This window comes from Filicampus tigris, chromosome 11, assembly GCF_054856515.1.
Source record: "Filicampus tigris isolate MCC_2025a chromosome 11, RoL_Ftig_1.0, whole genome shotgun sequence".
Lineage (NCBI taxonomy): Eukaryota > Metazoa > Chordata > Actinopteri > Syngnathiformes > Syngnathidae > Filicampus > Filicampus tigris.
This window is the reverse complement of record NC_141227.1, coordinates 10,280,604-10,289,121: the sequence shown is the minus strand read 5'-3', so window position 1 is coordinate 10,289,121 and position 8,518 is coordinate 10,280,604. Positions and strand designations below refer to the sequence as shown.

Genomic DNA, 8,518 nt, shown 5'->3' with positions numbered 1-8,518 from the left:
TAAGTCATTAACCGGGAGTGTTTTCTGCTAGGCTGGCGATGTTGAGAATGAGTAACCTGTTGACAACTTTGAAGAGTGTTTCCAAATAGCAGTGAATTACCCCCCCAAAAAAATATTATCTGGCCGCTAATCGTTCTGTCTGTTAATGAGTGTGAGTGGACTTTGCAACATTCTTTATGGAGGCCGACAGGCCAAAGTGACTTGCGTTAGGAGTTAACAAGAATGTGGCATTACATCATTAAAACGTCACGTTGTATAATCACGACGCAGCTTTGGCCTGCCATTCTTCCGTGCTGACGCACAGTTACGTTAACACTCTGGGCCTGTAAACACACAGACGCGCACACACTCATGAGCCAACACCAAAGAACTCGCAATAAATAAAGAGGTCGTACAGTCTCCTGAATCATGTCAGCTGTTTATAAACCTGAAACGGCAACTATTACAGCGCATAATAAGCAAGAAACAAGGCACACTTTTGTAATTCTGATATTGCATCATGTGAGGAGGATCACAACTCTTCGTCAACAGTTCGCCAGTCAGACAACAGCTCACCGTAAGAGAACATTTGCAAAATGAAAAGGTTGCTTAAACCAGCACTAAGGAATAATTGCTTTTTCTGTGAATATAGGTATTATATAAGAACGGTCATTTTGGGGCAAAGCTGAATGAAAGTGTAGAATAGAAAAGAATGACGATAATACTACTACAGGTGATAGTAATAATAATAATAATAATAATAATAATAATGCATTTAATGTGTGGTTAGAAGGTAAACTGTAATAGTTAATTGTAAGTAGCGAGGCGAACATACCACCAATACATTATTAGACCACGTAAATGATGAAAGAGATGATTAATTTTCTCTTTTTTTCAAGCCACTGCATGTTCACAAACTACACGCTGTGGCTTTTGTGGCCTCACCAGTGTCACCCACTTGCTCCGTCACACACTCAAGTCGTATTTTTGGACTCGTCACACGCAGCTGCTACTGTCATACAGAGGTCAAGATTCTTGGCCGTGGTTATTCATCAGCACCACTGTTGGAGTGGACCTTTTACACCGTTAACAGTCCCTCTGACGTTTCCTTTCAATCAGAGAAGTAACTGATACTGACAAGAACTTGTTTACCCTTATAATTGCTTTTTCGTACAACAGACAACTACCGATAACTATTATAGTAGGGCATTTATTATATTTTACTCTTGATTGAATGTTATTCGAGAAATTCTTGAGTCTGACAGCTTAAAGTAATCCTTTGACAATTTCACTGACAATAATTTACCCACGGTTATTTAGGTTAGATGCTAACTACTGTGCTTTGTCAATTAGCTTAATTGTACAGAAATGAAATGCAAACGTCTGCAACATTCTTTGCATTAATGCTTTTGAACAATGGTAGAAATAGGTCAACACAAGATATAAAATACTCAGATGGGTTGCATGCACTGGCGGTCGACTGGTTAGCACGTCCGCCTCACAGTTCAGAGGTCGTGGGTTCGATCCCGGCTCCGGCCTCCCTGTGTGGAGTTTGCATGTTCTCCCCGTGCCTGCGTGGGTTTTCTCCTGGTACTCCGGTTTCCTCCAACATTTCAAAATCATGCGTGGTAAATTGATTGGGCACTCTAAATTGTCCCTAGTTGTGATTGTGAGTCTGAATGTTTGTTTGTCTCTGTGTGCCCTGCGATTGGTTGGCAACAAATTCAGGGTGTCCCCCGTCTACTGCCCAAAGACAGCACGCCCCCGACCCTTGTGAGGATAAGCGATATGGATAATGGATGGATGGGTTGCGTACACTGTTGGCAACAGGTATAAAAGTGATGGAGACCCCTGTACTTACTCTGTTGGTTTTTAGCATGGACATTTATGAGAGCGCTGAATGCACAAGTTTCAAGTGATCTGAGGAATCTGCAGCGTTAGTGGACGGGACAAACAAACATATTACTGAGTTACAGAAAAGAAATATACCGCTCTGGTAATATTGGTAATACCAGAAACTGCATAAAAGCTATATTATGTTTGATTGGCAATTGGATGTATGTTCCCATCGTGCCTAACATTGCGTTTCAAACTGCACACCTGAAAAACTGCTTTGGGAGAGGCCACCATCAGTTTACATAATTCACTGAAATGACTCAGACTCAACGAAATGCAGAATCAAAGAGAGTTTTGTTTTGTGGCATGACTACTTCTTGTGACTGGCTCAAGTTAGCTCTTAGATCCGGTAGAAGCCACAAAAGTGCATCACTGAATAAATGATAATAATTTTGATTTCTCTTTTTTCTCAAAACGTTTATACCAGCACAAATGTTCTCCCTGCTGCTTCTCATTTTGCCTGAGCTACACTGGCAGCACTTTGCGTGCTAGTTTGCATCTTTCTTTCAGACCCGGCATTTAAAAACGTAAAATCAGTCACTGCAATTCGTCTCATGTTTGATAAATCACATCACATGTTCCAAAATTCATATATTTGCCTATTGTCCTCGCAGAAAGCGCAAATTAATCTGTGTGGGTCCGCCTGGTTAAAAGACCTTCCACAACTTTCAAATTTTTGCACACACAAGCCTACGCAAGTAAATCTCACCCACAGTGTGGCCACCGTCATTTCCTGTCTTCAACCCTAATGAGAACCCATGGAGCATCCTTTCAAGGAAGATCTATGAGGGTGGACATACATAGATCTTTACAATCTATTTATTTCCTTTTTAATTCTTGCGCATAAACATTTAGAATTGTGGAGCTGGGACGAGGAGACAAAAGTGAGTGCCCTCCACATCAAAACTGACTGTTTGCACAGCAAGCAAACGAGCACAACAAATCTTGTGGTTTTAATTCTTTAAATTCATGATTGTGAAGCTCATACGATTGTGGACAAAAACAGCAGGCACCTTATTATTTAAAGCATTGTACAATCTACTGGCACTCAACTAAAAGTACAACCAATGTTATACTCTGAAATGGGATCATGCCTTCCAGCCAGTGGAAGGCTTTCTATGGATGCGTTATGCAAATCAAAGACAACAACCATGAAAATAAGGTCAAGGAAAATATACAATAAAACTTCTTCCCCTGTAGAAATTGCTTTACCAAACACTAAGAAGGGTAAAAGAGTTGGATTCATTCCAACATTCATATTCATCATGCTTAGCAGAGTAATCCCGATATATTTGAATTTTTAATCGTAGGTAACAGGTATGCTTGCTTCCTCACTCTTTAGCATCACAACTGCAGAGCCTCAGCCAAATGACATCTAGCCCACACGGGGGTAATTAGATGACAAAGTGCATGTTATGTTTGTTGTTTGGATAAAAGCCTGTCCACATATTCCGAGGCCGACATGCGTCGCTAACTGAGGTGCTGCGTCGCTCATCTATTGATAGGCGCTGCTTTGGCTCATTTAGCCTGCGAGGACATCAGGTCCATAACGCTGGGAGCAGCCCGAGATCGAAACTAATGCATCTGGCATGACCATTATTGTGAACCAAGCCCCCGCTCTCTCACAGTTCATAATTAGCACCCCCGCTATAGCAGATTTTGAAGTAATCCAGTATACAGGCTAGCGTAGTACCACATTGTGCTGTAACATGCTGGCAAGCAATAAGGTCTACTGGAAGAGATTCAGCCTGAATTAAGATGAAGAAGAGACTGAGAAGCTTCCAAACTAATCTTCAGTAACAGCTGTGTTCCTACAGAGCGTATAAAATATGCCTGTGAGTATTGTTGAATTCAGTGTTTGTATTCGTTGCTGCACCATTTGTGTTAAAGTAGCAGTTGTTTGAGGGTTTATAATTAACATATATGCTAACTTTGGTTAGCCCGCCTGTGATGTTTCACAATAAAGTGGAAGTCAACGCAAACATTTTTTTTTCAAGAATATGTTCTATGCAAGCCCACTAGTTGAAACAGGGAATTCTGATAAATATTGCGTTTGTGGAATAAGTGTTAATCCACTCGTTTTTAGCCATCTCTGGGGGCGGCCATTTTATCGTCTGTCGACTGAAAATGACATCACAACTGCTCACAACGACCAATCACGGCTCAGACTCAGAAAACAGGTCAGCCGTGATTGGTCGTTATGAGCAGTTGTGATGTCATTTTCAGTCGACAGAAGACAAAATGGCGGCCCCAAGAGATGGCTAAAAACAATTGCATTTTGATGCTTAACTTATATTCCACAAACACAAAATGAATCAGAATGCCGTGTTTCAACTAGTGGGCCTGCTGGGAACATATTCTTGAAAAAAACATGTTTGCGTTGACTTCCGCTTTAAGCTAGGGGGCTTTCGTTAGCTGAAATTATATGATTAAATATCCCCCCATCCATTTTTTATACTGCTTTCCCTCACCAAGGTCACGGGTGAGCTGGACTATATCCCACCTGACTCTGACCCTGGACGTCGAGAAAACCAACATGCAGTGAGAACATGCAATGACCGGATTCAAACCCACAACTTTAGAAACCGTGGGTTGGATGTGCTTGGCCACTATGTTAAAATCTATTATTTTCAAATTCTGTTTTGTTATCAATTTTACAGTAAACTTCAAGTGAGAGTGACAATCAAGCAGCTTGGGTGTAGTTCACTGTACATCATCAAAAGTTGACTGCGTGAAGCGCTCATTGTTCTGTGTGAAAGGTTCAAAGGGCCAACATGAAAACCACAACAACAACCACACATTAGTTAATAGTTCAACCTTGGCGCAGGTATATTCTCTGTTCCATTCTACTTTTTTTTTTTGTCGCAGATTGTTTGTAAAAGCATGGTGCTGATCTAGCTCCGCCTACCACTTCACTGGATTGAAAGAACAATAGAGCCACTGATCTATTTTTGTGATGCGTGATGAATACACGCGTTTGTGTATTTGTCCGCGTAGGAGATGGTGTGGGTGTGGCTCTGAGGCCAAACGGAGCCTCAAGTTGGTATGCGTCTCCTGACCACGCCGCTCAGAGGTGACCGAGATGAGGAACCATGACGGTGACATCACAGCCCAGAGTGCAACAACAAATGTCATCTTGTTTTAACCCAAACAAAGGACACTTGTTTCTCTCGCAGATTGCCTCCCAGGATTTGTCCTGTGAGTTGGAAGTGTGACGACAGAGCACTGACCTTCCTTTCTCTGCTAAAAGACGCCCTGTGTGGGTCTGCACAAGGCAAAGTGTGAGAGAAGCAATTTGCCGTTGAACACCGATCACATGAGGAGATAAAATAACACAACAGTCTGACTCCAGAACTTCTTAAGCGTGGGTGAATTCAAAACTACGTACAGTACGTCTAAACAAAGACATAGTAAGGCAATTTGACAGGATGAACTGAGCCGATATTACGCTAATGATGCTAATGGACAAGAGAACTCTATTTGCAGTCACAGTTAAAGGAGTACCTCCATAGCCCTGCAGCCGGAACAGCAAAACACCATTTGTGCTCACATTCATCATACCTCAGCATAACTGGACAGAGAACATGTCTGAGTACTCTTAGAGAACAAATTCAAGACCCATGCCTATAAATTCGAACCCCAGTCTAGCTGTGAGGCAGCAGTGCTATCAAATGTGCCACTGTGCTTTCATGGTGGCGTGATGTGTTATTCTTCGATAAAAGACAATGTCATCGATACAAATAATTTCCTACACTCTGGCAGAATCGGTGACCCTGATAGTACAAGGACAGCCAGGTGGGTTTTAGCACCGTTTTATTAGTGCAGGACCTGAATCCAAAAGCACCATCATTACGTTTTCTACTTCTTGCGGTGGAGATAATGTCAAGTGTCTTTTAAAGATTTAGAGAAAGACTGAAATGTGCATTTTATATCGCACCCCGTGTTGCCGCCTGCTTTATGTCCCAGATGTCGAGCACGGTGGCGGCAATGAGGACAAGTCAGTTATCCTTTCCTCTATTGTCAAACTCCTCAGAGAGTACCGTAGTATGACAGGACAGCAGTTGCCTTTCGATGTCGTCTGTCTCCTCGCTGACAGCCTCAGTGTTATGACAGGAACAAGTAACCAATTCAAGCAGTAGAACGAGCATGAAAAACTGAGTCCAATGATTTATGGTGCAACAGCTACATATCCCTCTTAATTAATACAGTGTCACAGTGTACACGGGCAACTCTGGAACAAGACGAGAAGGAATCCTTGATCGTTTTCCGTAAGCGGCAAACAAATTAATCGAGTGGTTTTTAAGGTGTGCGCCTGAGGGGATGTGTAATTAAGTGAATGACTTGGCATCTTTCTCTTTTGTGTCAGTCTGCGATTACCACCTCATGTTGATTTGAATGGAAATGGGCGTGTTTTTTTTTTTTTCGTCTGAAGATCTATGATAACATTTAGCAGCAGCACGGAGAGTTAATGGTAATATAATGTTTGATATTAACATTTGTGACAAGTAGCAGCTGCTCTTGTGTGAGGGACCTTTTTAGCAAAAGTGCTATAACTTCCATCATGGGGAGACAGTTGAGACCCCTTGATAGTTTGCAAACGAAGAATCATTCCAAACGAGTGTGTTGGTCTTTTTCTTTTTTATAATAATTTGCTTGAAAGGTCATCCCAAGAAATCCGAAGATGTTTCTATTTACATTTGTAGTATATACACTGATAAAAATATTTGTTGAATTTACTCCATTTTATTACATCAAGTGGTTGCACGAAATGAAATCATTTGGATCCGGATTATTCAATCTTATTTCAATAATTACTATTATTTTTTTAAGTGTATGGTAAAAAAAACTGTGAAAAAAGGTTGTTGTACTAAAATTTTAAGGCAAAACTTTGATAAAATTCCAAGTTTGGCCAACAAAATATTTTTAAGTTTTGCTGTTATGAAAACTGGCTTTTTCGCATTTCACATGAAATAAATTTCACGCAAATAATTCCGTCTTGCACTGTCCCCCAACTCAAAGATATACGTAAAAACAACTCAGCAAATTGTTTTGGGAGTAAACCGCTTTTCAAGTTGTTCCAACTCACTTTGCTGTTTTAGCCCCCAAAAATACGAGTTGTGTTTTTTACAGTCTATGGGCTCGTTTCTACAGTGTGATGTCATCCAATATCTGTATTAAACTGTATGACTTTGTTGTGTTGTGAAATGTTGTGAGTGGTGATCATCAAAGTTTCATTTGTTTTTTGTCGCAAAGATTTTAAACGCCAACATAGAAAGGTCATGTGATATGCTCAAAGGCACCAGAACAGCTCCTAGTGGCTCCTTGAGGTGAGCTCATATGACATTTGCTGTTTATCAAGGCAAGAATGAACTTTGACAATGAACATTAAGTGGAGCGATGTGTCCAAACTGAGGAGTCCAGCTGAAATAGCAGTAATGAGCTGAGGGGTTGATCTCTCCCGATCTCTACGGTCATGCCTTGTGCCTGGCAATGTCAGCAGTTCTCTTTCCCCTCACAATTCCCACAGCGCCATGTGGCAGTCGGGCTCACGTTGCACGCTGGGAGGACCGGAGCTGAGATCCCCTTGGCCGCAGCGCCACTTATCCCTCCAACTATCTTGCCGTCCTCCCCAAAATTCTTGGGTCCTCAGGGCAGCACAGAACCCAACATAACAAACTATATCAGCACTTTGATCTGCATCCCCGGGGGCAAGCCGTGACACTCGCGCAGCTGCTCCAACACCACTCAAGGCACAAACAAAGTTGTGGAGAGGATTTAAGGGGCTAAATATAGTTAGCACACAACCTTTCACCTCCAGTGATACGAGCTCAGATGGAGCCAGACTTGGATAAGATGCCTGTTGACAGGGGACGACCTTTAATTGTCCTTCAGACACACAAAATATGTGAATTGAAGTGAACTGAATAAACAACAAATGTAAGACAATGCTCTTTGCGAACTGTTAATTCAATTATCTATTTTACCTCCTGGTTGAAAGACGATCGTCTAATTTAGCAAGACTGTATTTGTCATTGTGGGGCACGGAGAATGCTTCCATCCGGACTAAAACAGCAACTAGAGAAAATGTAACTGGCAAGCAGCAGTGAATGGGTCGAGCCGAGTGTACTTGGTTGTTGTTGACTTCCTGTTTCAACCCAGGCATTGGTCCTTGCTGTACATTTTTCTTGCGCACCACGTCGCACATGTGGGCATTCGCATCAAGATGGCAGTTGGGGAAAGGGGTCTGCAAGTAGTGCTGCATCTCCTCAGCCTGTGGAGCGTGTCTTGCTCAAAGGCAACCCAACAGTAATCAGAAAGCAGACTAGCATCTCTCCAATAAGTGCTGCTGAATTATTTCTCTAGCTACTGCTGTTGTTGTGACTTCCTGCTTGTCCCATGTGGGGTTGCCATGGTGAGTCACTGAAAAAATGAAAACCCCAACACATCGTTGGTCGGTTTAATTTTTCGATTTGTTAGTGGGCCACTCTCTGGTTAGCGGATCAATCACTGCCTCCATTTTTTTAAAATCGCCATGGAAAGGTCACCAGTGACAGAGTCTTACAAAATATACGCTTCAAATAAAGTTGTGCATTTGCAACATTCCTTTCTTTCATAAATAAACGACTGAATAAAGTTTTAGCCT

General features: G+C 41.8%; 1 long non-coding RNA gene across 1 annotated transcript; it reads left to right on the top strand.

Moving 5' to 3' along the window:
* Positions 1–426: 426 nt before the first annotated feature.
* On the top strand, positions 427–7,068 carry LOC147139697 (uncharacterized). Its single transcript, XR_015088702.1, has 2 exons — positions 427–556; positions 4,873–7,068. It is a non-coding gene; the product is annotated as an uncharacterized LOC147139697 (long non-coding RNA).
* The last annotated feature ends 1,450 nt before the right edge of the window (positions 7,069–8,518 follow it).